The sequence below is a fragment of the Pristiophorus japonicus genome, chromosome 6 (assembly GCF_044704955.1).
Source record: "Pristiophorus japonicus isolate sPriJap1 chromosome 6, sPriJap1.hap1, whole genome shotgun sequence".
Lineage (NCBI taxonomy): Eukaryota > Metazoa > Chordata > Chondrichthyes > Pristiophoridae > Pristiophorus > Pristiophorus japonicus.
Genome location: NC_091982.1, coordinates 113064561 through 113076636, shown reverse-complemented (window position 1 = coordinate 113076636; position 12076 = coordinate 113064561). Strand labels below are relative to the sequence as shown.

The 12076-nt window shown below is 43.0% G+C and overlaps 1 protein-coding gene across 1 annotated transcript in view; it reads right to left on the bottom strand.

Annotated features, from left to right (window-relative positions):
• The window catches only part of LOC139265215 (cysteinyl leukotriene receptor 1-like), a 53301-nt gene extending 41706 nt beyond the window's left edge, over nt 1-11595 (bottom strand). Inside the window, exon 1 of the mRNA XM_070882139.1 lies at nt 11447-11595. The gene's annotated coding sequence lies outside the window, so the exon portion shown is untranslated. The remainder of the gene's footprint in view (nt 1-11446) is intronic.
• Between the last annotated feature and the right edge of the window lie 481 nt (nt 11596-12076).

Here is a 12076-nt window from a genome sequence, read left to right as displayed (position 1 = left end):
CTTGTGTGAACGCCTTCTATAGACTATCTTCAGTTTGCCCTATTGTAAAACACTCCAGCTTTATGCATCCGTTAAAATTTTTCTGTAGTAAACCCCATGTGGTTATTTAATTTCAAAAATGCATTCGGAAGCCCAGCCAACCAACATTAAAATGGCTATTGATGAATATCATTGCCCGCTTAGTGTGATCGGCTCACTTTTCAGTAGCTGCCATTGTTTAACCATTAGCAGCAAACATCAGTGACTGCTCGTGACTTATTGCACAACCAATTAGCAGCGGCAAGGTCAAATGTTGCTGTGCAAAATTTTCATAAAGTTCTACCAAAGTAGGAATGAGTTTGAATTTTACAATGTTCCAGCTGGGAAATGTATTTTATTCATTAATACTTTATGCTCTGTGACTCTCTAGAGGGTTTGATGAAAGAATGAATTTGCACCTTTCATGACTTCAGGACATCCAAAGCACTTTACATCTGAGTTTAAGACTGCAGTTGATTTTCAGGTTTTGGATTTGCTAATTTCACGGGAACAATTGTCATGAAACCCCAATATATACGCAAGCTGCCTCCCTCATCCCTGAGCAGAGGAAAGTGGACCCAATATGTTTGAGTTGTGTGCAGGAGAGGGGCTGTAACAATAAAGGGGCAGGCTGAAGTGTAGTTACTGTTGTAATGTAGGAAACAAGGCAGCCAATTTGCACGTAGTAAGTTTCACAAACAGCAATGTGATAATGACCAGATAATTTGTTTTAGTGATATTGGTTGAGGGATAAATATTGGCCAGGACACCGGGGAGAACTCACTCTGCTCCTCTTCGAATAGTGCAATGGGATCTTTTACATCCAGCTGAGATGGCTGATCTGAAAGACGGCACCTCCAACAGTGCAGCACTTCTTCAGTACTGCACTGGAGAGTCACCCTATATTTTGTGCTCAAATCTCTAGGGATTTGATCCTCTGACTTTCTGACGCAGAGGTGGGCCTGTTGCCCACTGAGCCACGACTGATGCTGTCCTTGTGCTACAGCTTGTTAGGTGCTGCCTGTGCCTGTGCCAATAGGAGTTAACCCCACGAGATGGCATGCGGTAAGGCTATGTACATGTTTTAGTGATAGATCTGGCATGTGATGTGCTCAGAGTGTCATGTGGGTCGGAGGAGTCCAAATGTCAGGTGCCAGTGGCTGCCAATTTAAACAAAATTCCCCTGGAAGAATCGGAGGCTGCCAACCTCCTGTTCTTATAAGGCCAATCTAGTTTTTAAAAAATCAATTATTCAGTGCTTTTAAACAGACTTTTATTCCCACAAAAATCTTATGAAAATAATCATTGACTTTCAACAGCTCTGCTGATCTTTGCCTCAAGATGTAAACTCCAGTCTGCTCAGTATGATCAAAAGATGCAAGCATACTGCATGTGCTGGAAATCTGAAACAAAAACAGAACAGGCCGGAGGCAGAATCTGCAAAAGGACAGAGACAGGTTAAGTGAGTGGGCAAGAATTTGGCAGATGGAGAATAATGTTGGAAAGTGTGAGGTCATGCACTTTGGCAGGAAAAATCAAAGAGCAAGTTATTATTTAAATGGAGAAAAATTGCAAAGTGCTGCAGTACAGCGGGACCTGGGGGTACTTGTGCATGAAACACAAAAGGTTAGTATGCAAGTACAGCAAGTGATCAGGAAGGCCATTGGTATCTTGGCCTTTATTGCAAAGGGGATGTCTTGTTACAGCTATATAAGGTATTGGTGAGACCACACCTGGAATACTGCGTGCAGTTTTGGTTTCCAGATTTACGAAAGAATATACTTGCTTTGGAGACAGTTCAGAGAAGCTTCACTAGGTTGATTCGGGAGATGAGGGGGTTGACTTATGAGGAAAGGTTGAGTAGGTTGGGCCTCTACTCATTGGAATTCAGAAGAATAAGAGGTGATCTTATCGAAATGTATAAGATTATGAGGGGGCTTGATAGGGTGGATGCAGAGAGGATGATTCCATGATCTTAGAATAAGGGGCCGCCCATTTAAAACTGAGATGAGGAGAAATTTCTTCTCTCAGAGGGTTGAGGATCTGTGGAATTCGCTGCCTCAGAGAGCTGTGGAAACTGGGACAATGTCTATTTCTGTAAATTTATTCGGTTTCTTAAACGATAAGGGAATAAGGGGTTATGGGGAGCGGGCGGGGAAGTGGACCTGAGTCCATGATCGGATCAGCCATGATCGTATTAAATGGCGGAGCAGGCTTGAGGGGCTGTATGGCCTACTCCTGCTCCTAGTTTTTATGTATGTTCTTATGTACTTCGGCTAGCTCTGACGAAGGTCCATGGGTGCTGCCTGACATGATCAAAGCTGCCACTAGATGGCAGTAACAAGCATGCCAAATAATGCAAGATAATCAAATTGACTTTATCCGCTTTATATAATTAAAGAGGTGTCATCCACACGGAAACGTGTTTGGGAAATCGTTCTTATTTATTTACAAGCATATAATGCAATCGTGCAAATTGCATCAAAAAGCATGATCACATGATGACACCATCATGGAAGTGATACACAAGTAATAAAAAGTTTGAAGTTACTTTTTTATAGGCATCGTCCCCTTTATTGTTACATCCTATATGCAACTCAAAACATATTGGGTCCACTTTCTTCTGCTCAGGAAGGAAGGGGGCAGCTTGCGTATATAGTGGGGTTCCATGTCAATTGTTCCAGTGAAATTAGCAAATTCAAAACCTGAAAATCAACTGCAGTCTTAAACTCAGCCTTTCTAGGCTGCTGCAAAAAGAGCCTTGATTATTGCTAAATTGACAAAAGGCACAGATGCTCCCAATCCCTCTCAACTGCGCAGATCATTCATTGCTTTGCTACTCAGAACATGGATTTAGGCTGCACCTCAACCAATAGACGGCAATCAAATACCCTTCACCAGACATCCAGGAATAGGACATGAACATATGGACAATGACAGACAGGTCCCATCCAGCCTGTCCCACACAACTGTGATGCCTTGTTCACCACAATATATACACTCCCCAGCCAACCCAAAAGCCACGTCATCTGGGAGAGGCACAAAAATCCAGTAGATATAAACACCCAGTAGATATAAAGTAACACAAAGTTACAACCTCACAACCTGCCTGGATGTCAGGACTTGGAATATGGTGTGAATATGAGCGAGGTCACAATTTTATTCTGCTGCGTCTGTGCATTGCCAAATGTTTTGTAAAAGGCCAGGCCAACATGAAATTGTTTGAAGCAAATGAGCTGAAATTTGGCATGTTGACCACAAATACAATTCAGCTCTTGTCCTTACAACTGGTTGCAATAATTGTAATTATACTTCAACCACCCAGTGTCGGAGAATGAGCAAGTGCGAACGTTCTGGACTGTGCCAGAAAGGGACAAGTTTCTGAATGCGTCAAAACCACAGCTTTGCTTATTTGGCACATTCTTAGGCACTAAAAAAAAATCCACCATTTTAAGTAATTTCCTTCCTATATTTGCACCGCTGTCTTTTCAAAGAGGGCAGATGACCTACTTTGAGGGCTCTGTCTAAGGCAGTCTTGTTGAGTAATGTGAGAACGCAACTCTATCTATTCACCCTCTGATTTCACATCATGCTGTGGAGAAACTCCCATCTCCATTCAGCGTTTCCCCCTCAAACGAACCAGACAAAATGAGGCCTGAACTTACATCTTTCAACGCTAGAACAATCTTACTTGATTATCAAGGATTGCCAAAGGGAAGGACGCCATCTTTGGCATGCTGTGTCACTATTTTACATCTCACTCGTTTTCTCATTTGTTTTATCTTCTCAGCCTGTGTTGAGGTCTCTCCAAGCTTCTTGATCCCACTAGCAGGCCAAGTGACAACTGCTCATGCTGTTCCTCACTGCTTTGCAGGGCTGAAACCAAAGAGGTTTTTAAATGGCCATGTGGTGCCATGCATGATTGAGTATGATGAGCGACTGAGGTCAGAGGTAGCTCCACCTTCAATGTAAGTGTTGCTCGGAAGTCAAGAGATAGAGGGCAACTACAGCAACTGCCAATATTAATGAGAGATAGTTCTATATCTACTAATAAGTGAAAGTGAAAATGGCTATTTAGTGATGGTGAGGCAAAGTTATCCCTCTGCAATGCTCAAGATCCCCAGCTCAGTAAGTTTTAATGCCCCTTTTCAGTAGTAAAGGAACAACTCGTGAAATACTCAGTGCATTTTACTGATGGAGATTTCGAATGCTCATTAGATTGTAGCACTTTAATGATAAGGGAGATGTGTAATTCACATGGGGCAGTAACAATGGGTTTATACAGATGTGAAATAGATCTTGTGGACAGTTACCAAATCATCCCTCATTGGCTTAGACATCTGACTGTCATTATTTTAACACTGGCGGTCAAACTCTTTGGAAAATCTAGGCCATATTTCATTATAATCAACTGTTAATATTAGTGGATGAATGCTTAATGTCCCTTGCCTGGCAGTTTAAACAGAGATATTACAAATATTTTCTGCTAAAATACTGGATAGAGTAGTTAACAAGTTAAGTGTTCATTCCCTCGAATGGTCAATAGACAATCTAGAAATAACAGTCACTTCTGGATTACAATAACTAGAAAGTAGGAATACTGTCAATAAAAAATAAATATCTGACGGGTTTAGACAGGTTAGATGCAGGAAGAATGTTCCCAATGTTGGGGAAGTCCAGAACCAGAGGTCACAGTCTAAGGATAAGGGGTAAGCCATTTAGGACCGAGATGAGGAGAAACTTCTTCACCCAGAGAGTGGTGAACCTGTGGAATTCTCTACCACAGAAAGTAGTTGAGGCCAATTCACTAAATATATTCAAAAGGGAGTTAGATGAAGTCCTTACTACTCGGGGGATCAAGGGTTATGGCGAGAAAGCAGGAAGGGGGTACTGAAGTTTCATGTTCAGCCATGAACTCATTGAATGGCGGTGCAGGCTAGAAGGGCTGAATGGCCTGCTCCTGCACCTATTTTCTATATCTATATGTCTATAACTTGGAATTACTAAAACCGACATTTTCAACTTGGTGGTGGTATATGATGGGCAATAATCGGAGTATTTTCCTTTCCATTGTGAAACGGATGAATAATTGGTGGTTGTTCTGAAACTACCCGTCAAGACTTCCCATTGCAGTTTAAAGTTCCACCATAAAGGTTTCTATTCCTTAAGTTCTTAAAAATCTTTAGGAAACAAAAAAGGAGTTACTGTAAAACTGTACTTTTCAGTTCCTTTGCATTTTTCTGAGTTATACACTGTATTTATTAATAGACATCAGACCCAGTCCACTTTCGGACCGGGGTCAAGCAAGGCTGTATCATCGCACCAACGCTCTTCTTGATCTTCCTTGCTGCAATCTCACCCTCGGCAAGCTCCCCGTTGGAGTGGAGCTAAATTACAGGACAAACGGGAATCTGGTCAACCTCTGCCGCCTCCAGGCCAGATCCAAGGTCATCTCATCATCCGTCATCGAACTACAGTACGCAGACGACACTCCGACATGGCAAGCAAGCCCCAGGTGGGCAGAGGAAATGCTTCAAGGACACCCTCAAAGCCCACTTGAAAAAGTGTAACATCCCCACCAACACCTGGGAGCCCCTGGCCCAAGACTGCCTAAAGTGGAGGAAAAGCATCCGGGAAGGCGTTAAGCACCTCGAGTCTCGTCGCCGAGAGCAGGCTGAAGCCAAGCGTCGACAGCGGAAGGAGCACGTGGCAACCCAGGCTCCCCACCCACCTGTTCCTTCAATCACCATCTGCCCCACCTGTGCCAGAGACTGTAGGTCCCTCATTGGACTCTTCAGTCACCTGAGAACTCATTTCTAATGTGGGAGCAAGTCATCCTCGGCTCCGAGGGACTGCCTATGAATATACTGTGCTCTTCAATTCCTTTGCATCTTTCTGAGTCATACACTGTATTTATTAATAGACAACATCAGAGTGTCAGAAGAAGAGATTTTAGATTTACAGTAATCATAACGACTTCCATAAGATGCAAGAGTGAATGTGTAAAATTTTGAAGCAGTCACGTATAGACATTGCTGTTCCTAGGGATTTTGTTTACTGAAGTGTAATAGTGGGCATGCAAATTTTTCGTAGCGAATATACTGGAACTGTAGGAGACACCAAACATCATTGTTATGATCTTTGTCACTCCTAACTTGATTGCTGGAGATGTTGTTTTTCAGATGAGATATTAAACAGAGACCACATCTGCCTCCTCAGATGGACATAATTGATCCCAAGGCACTAATTGAATAATTTTTGATTGACGAGGTCAACATCACTCCTCAATCAAAAACAGACTAGCAACAGATCATTTACTGTTTGTGAAACAATGCTGTGTGTAAAATGGCTGCTTTCTTTGGTTCCATAACAGGAAAATAATTCAGTGGTTGTGAAACGCTTTAGCACATCCTGAGGACGTGATGTTCAAGTACAATATTTCTGCCTAAGTGTATTGGCATCAATAATTATTCTGGCAGCAGTACTGCAAATACTCCTTAAAAGATTAGAATAAAGGTAAAATATGCAGGGCCCAAATGCTCACTCATTTGATATGTGTTCTATACATTATTGATATAAATATAAACTAATTGATGGATCAACTGAATGACAGGAACCTTTTTTATTCACTGTCTGATTATTTTTTCTTGTTGCACATTGTCTCTACAGTGGGGTCGCCTTGGCCCTCGATCCTTACACAACGCATTAATAGTAACTCTGGCCAAATCACTCAATTATAGAAGTCTAAGTGTGTTAGGTGGCCATTGACCCATGGTCCCTGTGCCATTACCAACTTCACACTGCAGTGATCTAGTCCCATTTACCTGCCCTTTTCCTGCAGGTCCTGTAATATTTGGCCAGTTCAGGCAGCAGATATGGATAGAACATTTTTTTTTACCTCACCACTTCAATGTTATACTTCACCCAGAAGCATGGCCAAGGACAGACAAAACTCTCCCTACAAAAAAAAACGAGTCTGACTGACAGGTAGATCTTATTTTATTCCCTTTTCCTCAAAGTGTGAATTCTGGGGGCAGATGGATGGGCTGAATGGCTCCTTCCTATTCCTACATTAAGATCACTAGCTATTCAATGGATACAGGCCTCGTTTCCCTCAGAATTCCTGCCGTGGCAGCAGGTTTGAGTTTATTGGTGGAAGCTCTGCATTGCCAGTATTCACAGTACATATTTCTGCCTGCAAAGGGCAATGCCTCATGACTTAGGATTAAGTTTACAGGAAATGATAGTGCCCAAGATAAGAATGAGGTGACAATAGCAGAGGGGTAGAGGTTTTTAATCACCATTCTCACTGATAATGTGTTTTTTGGATAGCTGGCAGGTGGCGGGTGGGGGGGGGGGGGGTTGATTAACAAAGTACGGCCATGGCTGAGATTTTTGTTATGTAGAAATAACACAAATCGTAAGAAAGCTGTGGACAAAATACTGTTACAAAAGAAAGAAAGACTTTCATTTATATAGTGCCTTTCATGACCGCCAGACGTCTCAAAGTGTACTTTTGGAGTGTAGTCACTGTTGTAATGTGGGAATCGCAGCAGCCAATTTGCGCACAGCAAGCTCCCACAAACAGCAATGTGATAATGGCAAGATAATCTGTTTCTGTTATGTTGATTGAGGGATAAATTTTGGCCAGGACACCAGGGGTAACTCCCCTGCTCTTCTTCAAAATAGTGTCATGGGATCTTTTACGTCTACCTGAGAGAGCAGACGGGGCCTCAGTTTAACGTATCATCCAAAAGACGGCACCTCTGACAGTGCAGCACTCCCTCAGCACTGCACTGGTGTGTCAGCCTAGATTTGTGTGCTTAAGTACCTGGAGTGGGAATTGAACCCACAACCTTCTAACTCAGAGGCGAGTGTGCTGCCCACTGACCCACTGGGCACAAAGAATTTGAAGTAACTCTTACAAATGATAAAGAATCGTTGCAACATTGTAACTCCAATTCCCCAACTCTTTTGGTGCCTGTGAGATTACAGAGTAACTCCCAGACTTTCTCTAGTGAAAGGTGTTCATAATTTCCTGCATTTTAAACAGGATAATGGCTCTGTTAAGACAGCAGACAGTGGAGCACCTTATACGGACACATTAAGGACTTACACACCAACATCATCAACAGTACTTTCTAGGCTGCAAACCTAGTTAATGCACAAATGAAATAATTTTAATATTTAAGATAGTTCAAAGAGCACTGTAATCACATGGTAAGTCCAGTTCTTTAAAACTACTTTATAATCCCAGGCTTTAGACATTTCCAAATATGTAATTATGGGTAGGTGCTTCATGTGAGATTACTGGCCAATGTCCTGGCCAATATTTATCCCTCAATCAACATCACTAAAATAGATTATCTGGTCATTAGCACATTGCTGTTTGAGGGAGTTTGCTGTGCACAAATTGGCTGCTGGGTTTCTCACATTAAAACAGTGACTACACTTCAAAAAGTACTTAATTGGCTGTAAAGGGCTTTGGGACATTTGGTGGTCGTGAAAGGCGCTATACAAATGCAAGTCTTGCTTTCTTACTATGTCTAGGTTGAGATGGGAGGGGGGGGGAGGGGTCAGATGCTGTGCTGAGAAACTGTTATAAAACGGAAGTATAGTATTGGTCGATAAAAAACAGAATTTAGGATTAATTTTTTTCACAGACCTGAATTCAGATTTTGTTGAATTCTCTTGCACCAGCTACATTTTTATATCCCTTTCAACCTCAAGTAGGAAGTCGGTGACATCTGAAATCTGAACTGGAAAAATTTCAAGTAAAGCTAGCTAGAATTGAATCGGTGCACCCCACAGTCACAACCCTTGGCAGTGTCACAGATTTGGTCTCTGCTTTGTGGGCTAGAGGGGTGGCACACTAACCACTTTCCTTGGTCCTGTTTGCCTGTCTGAGTGGGAAGTATGAATGTTGGACAAGCACAGGATTAATTAGGAACAGTCAGCATGGATTTGTTAAAGGAAGATCGTGTCTGACTAACCTGATTGAATTCTTTGAGGAGGTAACCAAGAGGGTCGATGAGGGTAGTGGTAACGATGTAGTGTACAATAACTTTAGCAAAGCTTTTGATAAGGTTCCACATGGTAGACGGGCCATGAAGGTTAAAGCCCATGGGATACAGGGCAAAGTGTCAAGTTGGATCCAAAATTGGTTTGGAGGTAGGAAGCAAAGGGTAATGATTGATGGATTTTTTTTGACTGGAAGGATGTTTCCAGTGGGGTTCCACAGGGCTCAGTACTGGGTCCCTTGTTTTTTGAGGTTATATATCAACAATTTAGATTTGAATATAGGGAGTATGATTAAGAAGTTTGTGGACAACACTAAAATTGGCTGTATGGTTGATAATGAAAAGGAAAGTCATGGGCTGCAGGAGGATATCAATCTACTGGTCAGATGGGCAGAGCAGTGGCAAATGGAATTTAATTCAGAGAAGTGTGAGGTGATGCACTTTGGGAGGGCTAATAAGGAAAGGGTATACACCTTAAGCGGTAGGCCACTTAATAGTGTAGATGAACAAGGGACCTTGGAGTGCTTCTCCACAGATCCCTGAAAGTAGCAGGCCAGGTGGATATGGCGGTTAAGAAGGCATACGGAATGCTTGCCTTTATTAGCCGAGGTATAGAATATAAAAGTAGGGAGGTTATGCTTAAATTGTATAATACTTTGGTTAGGCCACAGCTGGAGTATTGCGTGCAGTTCTGGTCACCTTATTTTTCGGAAGGACGTGATTGCACTAGAGAGGGTGCAGAGGAGATTTACTCGGATGCTGCCTGGAATGGAGAATCTTAGTTATGAAGACAGATTGGATAGGCTGGGTTTGTTCTCAGTGGAACAGAGGAGGTTGAGGGGAGACCTCATTGAGGTGTACAATATATTGAGGGGCCTGGGCATAGTGGATTGTAAAGGTCTATTTCCATTGGTGGAGGGATCTATTACGAGGGGGCATAGTTTTAAGGTGGTTGGTGGAAGGTTTAGAGGGGATTTGAGGGGGGGTTTCTTTACGCAGAGAGTTGTGGGGATCTGGGACTCGCTGCCTGGAAGAGTGGTGGATGCAGAAACCCTCAGCACTTTTAAGAGATGGTTGGATGGGCACTTAAAGTGCAGCAATCTGCAGGGATACGGACCTAGAGCTGTTAATTGGGGTTAATCTGGATGACCTTTTGTTGGACAGTGCAGATATAATGGTAAGTACTGCAGGGAATAGAATACGGTCAGGGTGATCTCCTGGACTAGTTTCGATCGCCTGGATGGGTCGGAGAGGAATTTTCACAGATTTTTCTCCCTAAATTGGCCTGGGTTTTTATCTGGTTTTTGCCTCTCCCAGGTGATCATATGGCTCCGGTTGGGGTGGAGTGTAGAATGTTTCAGTATAAGGGGTGTCGCAGTTGTGTGAGGCGAATTGGTTGGGCTGGGTGCTCTTTGCCTTTCCGTCATTGTTCATAGGTTTATATGTAACCTTCAGGGCTGCTGACCAAGGGCCGTGTGGCTCTTTGCCGGCCGGCGTGGACACGATGGGCCGAAATGGTCTCCTCTGCGCTGTAAATATCTATGTTTCTTAAGTCTGGCTATGGCATTATTAGAATGACTGGGAGCAGAGGTGCAAGTTGGCTACGGGAGACTTGGGAATGGGGAACCCAAAGGAAGAAAAATATAGAGGGAAGAAAAGGACCACGTAAAATAAAAGTGAGTAAACATACATATAGAAGATATATTTTATGAGCACACTGGTGACTTTATTCTGCCATTTGAACTTCACCAGTTGAACTTTCCAATTCTGCAGTAGTTTTCAAAGCCGTTTCCCTATTATCCAACTCTCTTGTCTCATGTTATTTTACGCTCCCGGTTCCACTCTCTAACACCTCACCACCGCAACCAGCGACCTCATTCCGCCTGTGGCTTCACAACCGGTCACCGAGCGGTGTGTCTGTCTGGGTCAGGCACGCTTTCATCAATCTCGGGTTTCTCTCCTCAGCTCACTGTCAGCCCGAGTGACAGCGCACTGCTCTGATCCACCGATTTACAACATAATTTATCCTCAACATTTCAAACTGTGCATCTTCCATAAAATGTAGTGCTCCGAGGGTTAAAGGGGCAACATTTAATTACATTTTAGTGTTACTGCTCTGGATCATATTTCTACTTATTAAAACTAAGTGATCCACAGTGGTAAGAAAGAAGACTTTTATAAAATAATCTGGTCATTAACTCCGAATACAGAGAACTACTTGATTTAATACAAAACACTGGAAAATATTCGACTGAAGAGTCATTCACAACTTCTGTGACTAAACGGTACCATTTCTGGTTAGTAAATGACGGTATTTTGCTCAAGTTGCTGATTTATATATTTTAGTTTCAAAGAGCTGCATCATAATCTTTAAGAGCATGAATGCCTTTTTCCCCTTAATATCTTACCTTGTAAACCGTGCGTCAATTGACTTGCCTTCACATCATTTTCACCTGAAATTCGGTCGAGGCAAAGGCGATCGAGCTCGTCCTTCTCTCCTTTCCCTTTCTGCTGTGCAATGTGAAGGAAGGCAAGGTAGTTGGAAAATGAGCAGGAAATCCCTCCAGTCCGCCTTCTTCAAACCAACTACAGCGCGCCACTCGATATTGCGATCAGCGAGCCGCCCCTTTTGTGTAATAATGGACAAGATTGGTGAAATGTCGGTGCCTTTAGATTGTGCGCACGATTACAACACATCTGCGGCCGCCTCCTGCACACACGGCTACAAAAGAGGCCACACGAGCTGGTAAACCATTCACTCTAATATGAAACTAACCGCCAAACACCCATTCGATCACTAATCTGAAGGCAGGGCACGGATTTAGACTCAAGTGGATCTGGCAGAGGTTGCTCGAGGTTCATAGAATCAGAGAATGGTTACAGCACGGAAGAAGGCCGTTCGGCCCGTCGAACCTGTGCTGACTCTCAGTCCCACTCCCGCCCTTTCCCTGCAGCCCTGCAATTTTTTTCCCCTTCAGATACTTATCCAACTCCCTTTTGAAAGATAAGATTGCGCCTGCCTCCACCACACTTTCAGG